This window comes from Triturus cristatus, chromosome 3_2 (assembly GCF_964204655.1).
Source record: "Triturus cristatus chromosome 3_2, aTriCri1.1, whole genome shotgun sequence".
Taxonomy (NCBI): Eukaryota; Metazoa; Chordata; class Amphibia; order Caudata; family Salamandridae; genus Triturus; species Triturus cristatus.
In genome coordinates, this window is record NC_140584.1 from 943,536,536 (window position 1) to 943,549,660 (window position 13,125).

The following is a 13,125-nucleotide window of genomic DNA, read 5'->3' on the forward strand; positions in this document are numbered from 1 at the left end:
GACAAATTCATAAATTAGTTAAACAGCTTATTTGTCAAACACTGCAAATCATGAAAATATGGTGAACAACAGATTGATTCATAGTTGGTAATGTGGTTTCCCCAGCCCTCTTTAATTATTCTATGAATTGTTGCAGAGGTTAAGGAACAGATGGGCTCTGCGTTTATGCCTTACTATTTTTTCCTCTCATCAGGATTATGTAAGGGACTGTGCCAAATAAAATAATTTACTATGGCCAAATGTAATCCTTAATGGAAGACAAATGGCTGTCCTTAAACATCCTTTTAACTAAGTTAATGGTAGTGGGGTCAACACTTGTAATTAAGAAACAGAGTCCCGAGTGTGCTTCATTTAGGCTCAATCCATACAGCGAAAAAGCTAAAGGCTCTAGAAGTCATTTTTTAACCTTTAACATTTGAAGAACAGGGTAATGAGGTCACAAGCCCGTGTTGCGAATACATCTGGTTACTAGCAAATCTGTATCTACAAGCCATACCCTCCATAGTGCTGGCTTTTGTTGGGTAATGCATTGATTATTGAGGTGGCTTTTTTTCCTAATGGTACCTCTGTAAAAGTGGTAGGCAGGCTCCGAAAAATTCCCTCCAACTCAACTTGGTAAGGTCGAAGCCCATCTTGAAAGCAATTCTTGGGGTTGAGCTTAAATTGCCTTAATAGTCTAAGCTCCTTGATACCACTTGGGTTTAGACACTATTCAATTTATCTTGGTATGAGTTTTCGTGGAACGTTCAAAATATAAAATTTGATCTATTAATCTGTCCTTTGCGACCTTGCAGTTAGTTAGCATTTGTTTTTAGTCTGTTAAGCACCGTTGACATTTAGACAAAATGTATTTATTTTTGTTCATAATATCATCGTTGTCCTTTTTTCATACAAACTAACTATTAAAAAATATTGGTAGGTGCATGATGCCCTGTAATAAATTTGGCTTGTCCACTCTTTTATCAGTTCTTTCTCCTTTTGAAGTTCTTTGGGGTTTATTTAAACTGTGTTTTACGTAAGACTGATTTCAGTTAATTTGTTAACCCCGTCAAGTACAAAACCTATCGCACTGTAGTAGGGGGATTGTATTGCTTCAGACTTGAAACACTAGGACACACATGAACAGGAACTCTGCATTCTCCCAAAATGAGGCAAATAAACTTATCAAGGCGCTTTTAAAATGAACACTTATTTATTGATACAGCACTTTTTAAAAAGAAGACAAAATTTACTTAGTGATACACTTTCCCAGATGTCAAATGAAAGAAGTCAAATATAGAGAGCCTGCATACAAAACAGGAAAACATATGACATATGTCCACAGGGCAAAGAATATATACCCAACGTAAGTAATAGAAATACATCACTGACAGTGTTTTTCAACACCCCCACAGTAAGGCAGAAGTCTTGATCGGGATCACAAAAGGTCCCTATGGTAACTAGTCTGCTCCACAGCGTGCTCCTGTCTGAGATTCAAGATTCCCCTTCTTTAATACCTTTATTCAACCCAAGGATAGATTTCTAGAAACCTCTTCCCTCTTCCTTCTGTTGTGAAAACCAGCCTGACCGCTCAGGTCTGCGTTGAGGTCACTCACAGGAGCTGGTCAGTCCCCTGTGTTTGCTCAAAGGCATAGCTGTACATTCTGCACATTTCTCTGGCAAAAACAATCTCAACCCTGTGAACGGTACCAATAGCGCATCCCACACAATATGTTGCATCTTGCTCTGCACGGTGAAGAGCTAAAACAGGTGAAACCTCTCCTCCCCACCTTGTAACTGTGTGAGAGCAAAACAATGGAATTGTGTATTCAAATTTGGAGTCAGTGGTCACCAACTTACTGATTGTATTACATTCCACCCTTTGACATTGACTCTCATATCATATTAATCTGAAATCAACTGTTTTAGGTTGAAATATGGATATAAAATTAGGCATACAACATAATATCACAATCCATGTTGCCATGATTACTCCACCTAAAATAGAGGAATGTTTACCAATATCTGGTAACCAACCAAATAACCTGCCCCACCATCCTTTATCCACATCATGTTTCACTCCCTTGACCACTTTGTTTAAAGCTCTAATGTGACAATGAATTGATTTAGACAGCCCTCAGGATATTGAAGACATAAATTAGTGAATTTAGCAGCAAATTATTTTTGTTTCGTTTTTAAAACAAAAATTGACCCCAGCAAAATTTATAAATAACCAGCCAGACCCCACGGGAACCCTCAGGGAACGCAGGTTGACATTGGGGAACTCGACGAAACAGACTGGCAAGACGCCCTAGCGTCTCCACGAGAGGTAGTGATCTCCTCTAAACTAAAATTAGTGCAATTGAAAATCCTCCATCGAATATATTACACACGTACATTCATGCACAAACTGGGCCGGGCAGACACACCGCTTTGTTTGAGACAATGTGGACAGCCAGGTACATTTTATCACATACTATGGGAGTGCCCAGGGATCACAACATATTGGAGGTTGATCATGCAAGCAGTTTCGCAGGTTAGTGGAGCTAGTGTGCTGCCGGAGCGGAGGAGAGGTCTCCTAAATATCTGGGAACCTACAGATCTAAACCATAGAGACCAGGACTGGGCTACACTAGGTATGATGATTGCGAAGTGAAATACTGCCCAATACTGGGGAACGAGGCTGATTCCCACCTATCATCAATGGTGCTTTGATATGGACTGCGCAATGATAGCTGAAAAAGCGGTCTATGTCCACAGGGGATGCCCCCAGAAGTGGGCACGGGTGTGGGGATAGTGGAAGGCATATTGGGGAATCATCTGTGAACCTCCACGAGTCGATTCAGTGTCAGATGTTAGTGACTAAGGGATTTGATTTTGGAGACATGATATCAATGATGTTAATCGCCTTAGGATCAGTCAAAGACTAGATGTAGAGCACAAGACTGGTAAACAATGTAAAGATATGAACACGCGTTGTACTTTTGACCTCGCCAACGTGCATATACTCACAAACTGTCAGTACTGTAATGTATACCTAATATTGCAAAATGTTAATAAAACGTTTAAAAAAAAGAAAATAGTGCCCCAGCGGAAATCCTATATGGTCTGGGTTGAGGGATTGTGCAGTTGTCTGTGGCCACATTAGTTGTGATCTGCCACAATTAGGGAAAGTGACTCTGTCCACTTCACCTGCATCTGCCACAACCAGGGAAAGTGATTTTGTCCAGGCCAGTAGTGATCTGTGGGGTAGGATAAAGTGTCCGCATCCTTTGGATTTTTTGTCAGAGAAGGGGTGATGCCTTCTTCACTTCCCTTGTGATATGCCCAGATAAGGGAAATTTGGGCGAATGTGGTTTGCCCTGGATAGGGAGATTTGACTGAGTGCCTGTGCACACTTTAAAGTGTCACATGCCAGATATAGGAATACCTAGGCACCGTCTCTCTATAACTATAGCTTCACGGACAAATGGACAAATAAGAGAAGGTGCCTGTGCACAGCCGGAGTGCAGTGGCTGTCCCACTTCAGTGGTGTCCTGACATACTTCGGGTTTCAAAATGAATAATAAAGAGGCCAACGGTCCTGAGGTTCCTGACAACCCCACCTTTACTGTTACAGGATCGCATAGCACAATTGACTTCATTTTTATGTCCGATTGTCTATTAAACGTGACAAGATTTTCTAAAGTACTTGTTACCAATTTCAGTGAATACGGTTCCCTATATGCCTCTTTGACCTTGAAAAGATGTAAAGAACGGGCTTGCAGTGTTGTATCCTAGGTCAGAAATCATTCAAGTCAAGTAAAACTACATTGCATAAGCCAAAAACGTTAACTCCAAATATGCTGGGATATGTTTAGGGCAAGGGGAGGAGGAGCAGAGAAACTGCGTACCCTCCCGCACAGGACAAAACGTACTTACTATTTAGTGTCCCGATCCGAGCAGCAGCAGTGTTTTCCAGGCAGGTGTACTCAACGCCGCAGGTGAGAAAACAATCACCTCGCATGCTCCCTGCGCCCCCCCCCCCCCCCCTCCCTTTTAGTTGGCTCAGTGGTCAACGCTGGGCCAATAAAAGGAATTTCGCAGGCACTTTTGTAACAAGCATTGGCATAGCCAATAGGTCTCGCCTTTGGGACCTTATAAGTGTTTAGCCAGTTTAGTTTCGACTAGAATTTATTTTTGCATTTTTCATGTAGCGCAAACTCGACCCGAAGGTATTGCAGCGCTTTAGATGAGCACCAGTTACATTACACATAGTCACATATATACAGGAATGGGGCAAGTAAGTCATTTGCCCAGGATCACAGGATGTTGAGCCGACGCCGAGACTGGAACCTTGTTCCCCAGGTCCAAAGTACCAGCTCTGACCATTATGCCACATCCTCTCATTTCCAACAGCAAAGAGTGCCTGAGACGTGCCTTTTTCACAACCTATGACTGCCCCCTCGTCTGCCGAAAGCGCCTTGAGTCAACCAGCACGCTAGCGGTTTATGAATCAATTAATTCCATGGCCATACGGTTTAATGTGGCAGCGCATTAACCCACTGAGTGAGTTATCGCTCTCTTTTAGCTGGTCGGCGGCAAGTTGGTCTCGAAATGTGTTTTTTCCACACACTCATATGCACACGGGGAAACCTGATCACGTGGTTACAAGGAGTGCCAGGACAGACAGACCTATAACCACAAAGCATACCAGACCTACGGGCGGGTCAGCACGAAGCCTCCAAGCGCTAGACTAATTCAGCTCTGCTTTATACAGAGGGTTGCGCTGGCGAGATCTAGTCGAAGTGCTCAACACGCACAAGGCACCCTGACTCTTTATCTTTCCATTATGTAGGAATCGTGAGTGAATGAAGGCAATGCAGGGAACAGATACCTTCGGGTCAAGTTCGCGCTATATAAGTGTGCAAAGCAAACAAAAAACTGAGGCAAACCTTGAATTACACGTACTATTTGCAGCCAAAGCAAAGTTCCAGCGCCTTGTTAATTAATGTTCGTGTTAGCGAGTGTTGAAGAGCTCTTTACCACCATTTGAGGCTTCTTGGTGCTACTAGAGAACAACTTGCATAGTGCATAAGCAGATAGACGGATCACCCGTACAGGAAAGTTGTAAATCTTTTATCAAAGTCAGTTACCTTCTGCTTCTATAGTGGCACCCCTAATTTATTTTCATCAACCGCAAAGGGCGCACATTTATTAGAACGAAAAAAACATATGTTTTGTGAATTCCGCTAAAAGTGAAAGGCAGAGGAGAGGTCACACAACAGAAAGAGTACAGTGAGCACATATTTTCCCTTGCTGCAGAAATCCCTGGGCCGCGTGTTTACAGAAGCATGCTGCAGAGTGTGAGTAACGCGTGCACCTTGGCCCTGGGACGGCAGCTCTCAGCCCGGGGGTCACCAGCGTCAATCGGCGTGAACCCGGGTTTAGACGGGGCTTTGCTCATGAGCAGTTTGTTGTTAGCTGCCTTTTCAACAGCCCTTTCAGACTGAGTAAATATTGATGGCTTTCAATCTGATTGCCCCCGAGGAGAACAGTTGAACACCTCAATGGGCCGAAAGAGTGAAGTTTGAAGGTGAGCAGACACAGTAAGCACTCAGGGAGCACAGAAGACGAAAGTGTAGCAAAAGGTTGGAGCCTGTCTATGAAAGCACTACTTTTTAAAGGAGGCAGGCAGCCGGTGAAAAGCATAACTACTCCATATCTAAGTAGCCAGTCCTGCATTGTCACTAAAATAAAATTCCAGAATTAAACAAGCGCTGAAAGACTAGCGCCGCGGCCACGAAAAAACATATGGCCCCTGCGTGCCTGGGCCTGTGACGCTCGGTAAACCAGTGGGAGGGTTGGGGGAGTGCGGCCGAGAGCGCACACAGCGTTTCCCTTGCGAAAGCGAGCAGGGGCACCATCTGTTTGAAAGTTAATTACAAACAGATGTCGCCAAAGTTCGCTCCCGCAAGGGAATCGCCAAACGTGCACGCGTTGCCATTGAAAGCAATGTAAAGCGTGCATGTTTTTGGGCGAAAAAAGCAAATCGATTTCAAGAGGTCTCCTCCTAAGCAGCGCATGTGCGCTGCGTAGGCGAGACCTAAAAAGCACAGCCTTTTTACAAAACCGCCAATTTTGCGATTTGTTTGAAAATCACGAAATAGCGAAACACTGGAGGGTTTGTTTAGAGTGATCTGATAGATAAAAATAACACTTTCCTTAAGATTCTAAACACCCATGATCATGTTTTAAAATTAAACGTTCAATCGCTGCGGTCTTCTGGAAGATGACTTTTCTTACCCCCTGCATATTTAATAATAATTCTGCCAAAACATGCTAATTTATTAATAATCATATTATAAACGATTAAGCCTGGAACTCCTACTATTGATGCACCTAAACTGACATATTTTATCCTAGCTAGTAAATGAATCATAGTCACAATCTTCATCAAGTTGGATAGTTTCCCCTCTAACTTCAAACATGTAATGCTGTATTCAACTAAAGCATCATAAGCCCCAACCATGTGAAAACACACGGTCTGGTACACCTGTTATATTTGCTGGAATATATGTATACGTAACTTTAACACAAAAAAATAACCATCCATAGGCAATTTAACGTGCTTGATATGACTAGCAGCAAATACTACATTCCTAGATAACATACTATTATTTACATTTTTGCACATGCTTTCATTTCGACTCTTGCATAGAGTTTGTTCTGAAGTCCTCTTTGAATTGGTCTCTTTAAGTCTCGTTTGAACACGTTTACCAATGTTAGCTGGATCACAGGTTAAATTATAACAAAAATCACCCATAATGTCATTGTACGTTATCACTTGAGTTAGATTGTCCTAGGTGTCATCAGTGGCTTCTGGACAAAACCTACAATATTCGTATAAAGATGTACGAGTTCTTACGTCACTTTCTTCTACCACCCTGTCCGCACTTGTGACATTAAATGCCTGGAATAAGTTATTAACGGGGGTAGGAATAGCTACTATACTAGACAAGTGGAAATGATATCCATGGTGCTCCTCATAATTGTCATGCAAAAGTACGACCTGTTGAGGACAGTCTGTGCTAGTTAAGCCCACACATTTACAGGTCTATTCAGCAAAGACGTAAATCTGTACTGTTCTCTGGTCACTTCAGAATTGGGGGCTCCTGGTCCCTCTCGGCCCCAGTCTGACACGACCAAATACGGTCCAATTAGAATTACTTAGGGCATGCCTTCCTACCAATTAAGACAAATTTAACATTGCACGACCGGCGGGGATTCACACCTTTGGTCGGGCATTTCAAATGCGGATAAAGCAGTGTGTGCGTATACACTGTTGAAACACAAATGTTTGTTCACAACAATGTGAGAAATGTTTAACAGAATTTTCTAACTGTATTACCCAGAATGTTATTTATGTAATTGTGTCCTTGAAAAATGATTTATGTAGGGCAAACCATGCAAAAAATACTCATCAGAATTTGACAACACAGGAGTCGAATAAGATGCAAGGTGGCACATGCACCACTGGTGGAGCATTTTCAAAGGTGTGGACATGATGAGAATGACACTAAATGGCAAGTTGTGGAAGTCAGTAAGGCCCCTAAGCACAGAGGAGACATCTCCGCCATTCTCAACAAAACTGAACTAAAATGGATTCTGAAGACGGATAGTTTTCAAAAAGGACTAAACCAGATGGAGGACTGGTCTACGCTTGTGTGATCATATTTCATATAACTGCATTAATGGCTGAATGCTCTAAATGACCCTTGCACACAATATGATTTTGTCAGCATTATGTCCATTTGATACATTTTGATTACAATATGTTTATTTGCACACCAGTGGAGATAATGACGACAAGAGAATTACTTTGTCTAACAGTATATTTTATATGATGTTGATACTAATATGACTGCCATTTCTCTTCTTTTGGTTTCTCACTATACAATTGTTTCTCAATACGGCCAGTCTATACTAAGGGCCCTTCCGAGATGGCCACTGTCTTCTCAAAACCATTTACTATTTCTAATTTGAACCAGTCCTATTTCTAATCCCTCTGTTTGTAAGCATGCTCTGCTTTGCACATTGCTGTCAGGTCAGCATGACACAATTGCGTTTTCATTCGGGACCACTTCTCTGTTAAGGTAAGACCCACCATTCGCACTGATAATTTCTTTTCACTTTTGCTGAAAAGACACTCTCCATAATCAGAGGAGCTATATTCTACACATTGCTCTCATGCCAGATTTGTTTAATCATTGTAATTCCTCTCCAGACAGGCATTGATTCCTACTTGTGGTTTACTCTCGCATCTTATTGGAAACACATGTTAATAAAAGCAGCACTCTTAAGGGTCTTCTGAATTATTACTATAGTAGTCTGTTACACCAGAATATACGTTATACTCACCCAATTCCTACATTTTAAAAATTGATTGTATTGTTATATGGATGTATATTTGGATTTCTCCCAAATCCGCCGCAATCTTTGGATACAACACTGCACTTTCTTTGTAGGTTTATCTGCCCTTATATTTTTCGATCCTTCACACGTGCATAGGACTGCAATCACACTCTTACCAGTCACCTTGACGCTATGTATTATTGTTTGGTGCGTTAATAGTAATCATTTGTTGTCCGGGCACAAGATGGCATGTTGATCTTGTCTCGCGGTTCATGCATGATTGTTTTTTGGTCCTTTGCTTCCACTACTTCAAGAGAAATTTTCACAGTACACATCTCTCTAGGTGCATGGTCCTAATATACACATCTTAAAGAAAAATGATTTCATCATTCTCCGAATTCTCATTCCCATTCCTTCCTTTTCTCTCGTTTTTTATTTTAAGGGTTTGATCTTCGTATGCTACTCATGAACAGGCACTAATTGTGTTGAAGAATCTTGTTCGCTTAATTACAAATTGTTGAAAATTCAGGTGCTTTATGTAATACATCAAGTGATACCGTGCCAGGCAGCTGATCCTCAGTCCTGATGATGATCCCATATTTTTACGGGATCGAAACATCAACAAACACTTTGACCCGTTACTTTATGCTTTATAGTATTTTTGTTTTGGGTGCAGTAGTGATTTGCTTTTTATAAGAAGTGACCTAAAGGTGTTAGATTAATGTTGGTCACTGTTTGCTTGCCAGTTTTTAACATCTTGTTTTCTGTGCATCATTGATTTTTTTGCTCATTGTTTGTTTCAGTTCATAGTTTTTTTGCTCTCTTGATCTTTGGGTTTTAAAATTATTCCGGCTGGGGTAATTCAAATTTTTGTTGAATTGTAGTATTAAAATTGAAAACTTTGATAATTGAATCTGTTTAGGGTACTGATTTTTGTATCCAGAATGACTGGTTTTCATTTTTTAAGGGGCCGTTGTCTATATAATTACTAAAGTACCCTGGTCCCTTATGATCTTTGAATATCCCTTGTGCACATATACCCAATCCGAATACCCAGCAAACACACACTCCACAGTAAGGTCTAAAACGAGAACAAGTATGATCATTCTTGCAAGTAACATTTTTCAGAAGGTACATGTTCCCATTTCTCTTGCCCTGGTTTCATGATTAACAGAATATTGTCTTTCCCTGTTGTAATGATCTCTGCCTGTTTGGGGGGACTATTTCCAGAAGCAACCCACACCTTGACCCCTGGGGTCTTAGTGGAGGCAAATCCTCCTTCCCCTCGTGCAGTGAGAAGAGCTGGGGCAGTCTCCTTTTTGACCATCCCTCTAATACACCGGAATAATTACTATTTGAGCAATTCTGTCTCCAGCTTGTATTACTAAATCAGTGTCTTCGCTGTTGAATAATATCACTTAAATCTCTCTTTGATAGTCTTCATCTATCACTCCTTCCAAAACTTGAATGCCTTTAAGGGCCAACCTAGATCGAGGAGTGATCAATCCGAAGTGCTCTGGGGCAATCTGTATTCCGACCCCAGTCTCAATGAGTACCAAATCTATTGGCCTGAGTCTGTATAGGTTTAAAGCATGCAAATCAAGACTTGCAGCCACTGGTGTGGCCCGGTATGGGGCTAAAGCACCTGGTTTTGTCTCCCAATACATGATTGTATTGGTAGCCACATAAGGTGGCATCTGTAAGACTGGGTTTTGCATCCGCATTAAAGGGGTATCCTCATTCGCCAGGGGTCTATTCAATATTTGTAACGCTTCATTCAAATGATCTCTCCAATTTTTTAATAAAACATCTGACAGTTTTCTAAACTGCGATTTCAGCAATCCATTCATTGTCTTAATGCTGCAGCTTGTGGGTAATATGGAATATGAAAAATCCATTCTATATTGTGCTGTGAGCAGTAATCTTGCACCAACTTACCTTTAAAATGAGATCCGTTATCACCTTGGCTCTGCAGTGGAATTCCATAGTATCGAATCAACAAGTCTAACGTTGTAAGGGTATTCAACTGAGTAGCAAGTTTACATGGAAACGCTATCAAAAAGCCAGAGTAAGTATTCAACGCTGTGCATGCATATTGACATCCTCGACTATTTGCCATTGGTCCAATGTAATTAATCTGGCATATCTGTGTCAGTAATTTTCCTCTCCCCAACTGGCCCCTAACCTTTTACAGGACTGATCTCTGCTGAATGTTTTGACAAATAGGACATTGCATAATCACAGTTTGTATCAAGTATAGGGGAATGTGTATCCCTCTGATCTTTGCTTACCAGTTAGTGTATTTCTGTCCCAGGTGTCCACATTATTTTTTGAGCCATATTAGCCATCCCCACCAAATCAGAGACCTATGTTGCCACTTCTGCCTCTGAAAGTTTTCTCTGTTCATCTGTAAGGGACTTAAACCGTTGTTCTAATGAGTCAGTAGTTATCTTCATGATACACAGTAACTGTACTTCATGGTAACATTTCCCATATGTTTTGCCACAAATCCTTGCCCCGCATTTCCTTAGAATGTATTTGCCAGTTGTGGGCGTACCATATGGGAAGCCAAGTGGCTAACCCATTGGCAGTGGACCATGAATCTGTATAATTATGACATTCCCCAGGCAATTCTTGTTTCAAGGCTTGATATACAACATACAGTTCTGCCTTTTGACTGCTCTTTCCCTCGCTGATGATGGAAAGCAGCTTCTTAGTCACAGGATTGTACGACACTGCCATCCAATGTCTCTTGGTCCTCACATATTTGGCTGTGCCATCGGTAAACCGCACATGCTTCCTATCCTCGGGGGACAGTGTCTCGAGTCGCTCGCCCTACTTCACTGGAGATTCTCTCCCCTCAGGCAGATCCTGTAACACCTCTTTATTCTCCACAGGGGTCTGTGATACCCTCTCATGTAGAACTGCAGTTCCTGCTGGACCCACTCGAGCCCTATCCTGTATGTACCATTTCCATTTGATTATGCTTGCTTCTTGTGCATACCATATTCAGTGGGTCTTGGGTGAACGCATTACCCACTGCATTATAGGGATCTTGGCCTCAGAATCACATTCTGCATATTGTCATTTGCTCAGTATCCTCCAAAGTCTAGTAAAACGCCAGCAATTGTTTTTCAAATGGCCAATATTGCTCTCTGATGTCTGGCAACCTTTTAGTCCAGAACCCTAGGGGCACCCACTTCTTTCCTTGTTTTTGCCACATACTCCAATTGGCATACTGACCCTGGGCCGTCACATTTACGTCAATATCCCCCGTATTAGCCCCAGATTTAAGGCATGTTGTAGAGCCTCCTTTGCTAACTCAAAAGCATATTTCTGCTTCTCTCCCCACTCAAACTCATGTTTCCTTCGAGTCTCCTTGTACAAGGGGGCCAAAATCTGTCTCCAGAAGATGAACAGTCCGATTAACTTCTGGGCTTCCTGTCTATTATGGGGGTGACACATTCTTTTGTCTCACCTGTGACAACACCTCCCTATGTACCTGATTCCATTGGATTACTAAAAATGTCACACTTTGGGAGGGTCCATGCACTTTTTCGGAATTTATCTCCCACCCTTTGTCCCGCAAGTTTTCCACAAGTCTGTTTAATTGAGTTGGCACTTCTTCTTGTGTTTGACCTTGAATCATCACATCGGCCATGTAATGTGCGAATTGCTCTTGATTCTCAGAGGTTATCTGTACAGTAAAAAAGGCATTGGCGATGTTGATTGTTGCATACCATATTCCCTTATGTCTCTGTATTTTCTCAAGTAAGGTAACAGTATCTGGGACTGCAGCAGTCAAAGGGGGTGTATAGTTATTAAATTCTCTGTAATCGACTGTCATCGTCCAGCTACCATCCAATTTGCGAATGGGCCACTTAGGATTATTCAAGGCGGAGGTGACTGGTGTCATCACCCCTGCCTCTACCAGATCCTGTATGGTTTTGCTTATCTCCTCTTGGCCTCCTGGGATCTGGTATTGCTTTAAGTGAACCACCTTGGATACTGGGGCTTTCATCAAATGAACAACCTCACTGTTGATCCAAATTAACAGTTCCTGTCCCTCAAATATAGTCATATCCTTCAAAATATCGATTCCAATATATTCGGAGAGGGGAACTATCCATACAGTGCACTTTTTTATTTTTATTTTCCCTATTTTCATTCAGATCTTGGTTTGCACAGCTGGTGTTTCTTTTCTGCCCAATCTCGTAATGGTGAAGTACTGTCCTTTAAACTTTTTCAGGTTTCCATATATCAAAGTAGCCACGGCTCCAGTGTCTGCTAGAGCTCAGGCCTTCTGAACATCACAATTGTTCCAATACATTTCTATGTCAGCATATGGTGTATTGTCCTTGTGAGCCCATCCATGTACCGGAGTTTGGCCTACTTCCTAATTGTTTTCAAATTGTCAACTTTCACCCAAGTCAATTCCAGGTATGAACTGCCATACTCTCGGGGAAGCTCCTCCTCCCTCCTGTTCTCACTGAGCCACTCATTGTCCGAGTCTTTCTCCCCTTCACCTTAAAATTGATCTCTCTGTCTCTGTCTCTGTCTCTGTCTCTGTCTCTGTCTCTGTCTCTGTCTCTGTCTCTGTCTCTGTCTCTGTCTCTGTCTCTGTCTCTGTCTCTGTCTCTGTCTCTGTCTCTGTCTCTGTCTCTGTCTCTGTCTCTGTCTCTCTCTCTGTCTCTCTTTCTCTCTCTCTTTCTCTCTTTCTCTCTCTCTTTCTCTCTCTCTTTCTCTCTTTCT

General features: G+C 42.0%; 1 protein-coding gene across 2 annotated transcripts in view; it reads left to right on the forward strand.

Annotated features, from left to right (window-relative positions):
- Positions 1-13,125, forward strand: part of USP32 (ubiquitin specific peptidase 32) — a 1,392,279-nt gene that overhangs the window by 56,426 nt on the left and 1,322,728 nt on the right. The window lies entirely within an intron of this gene.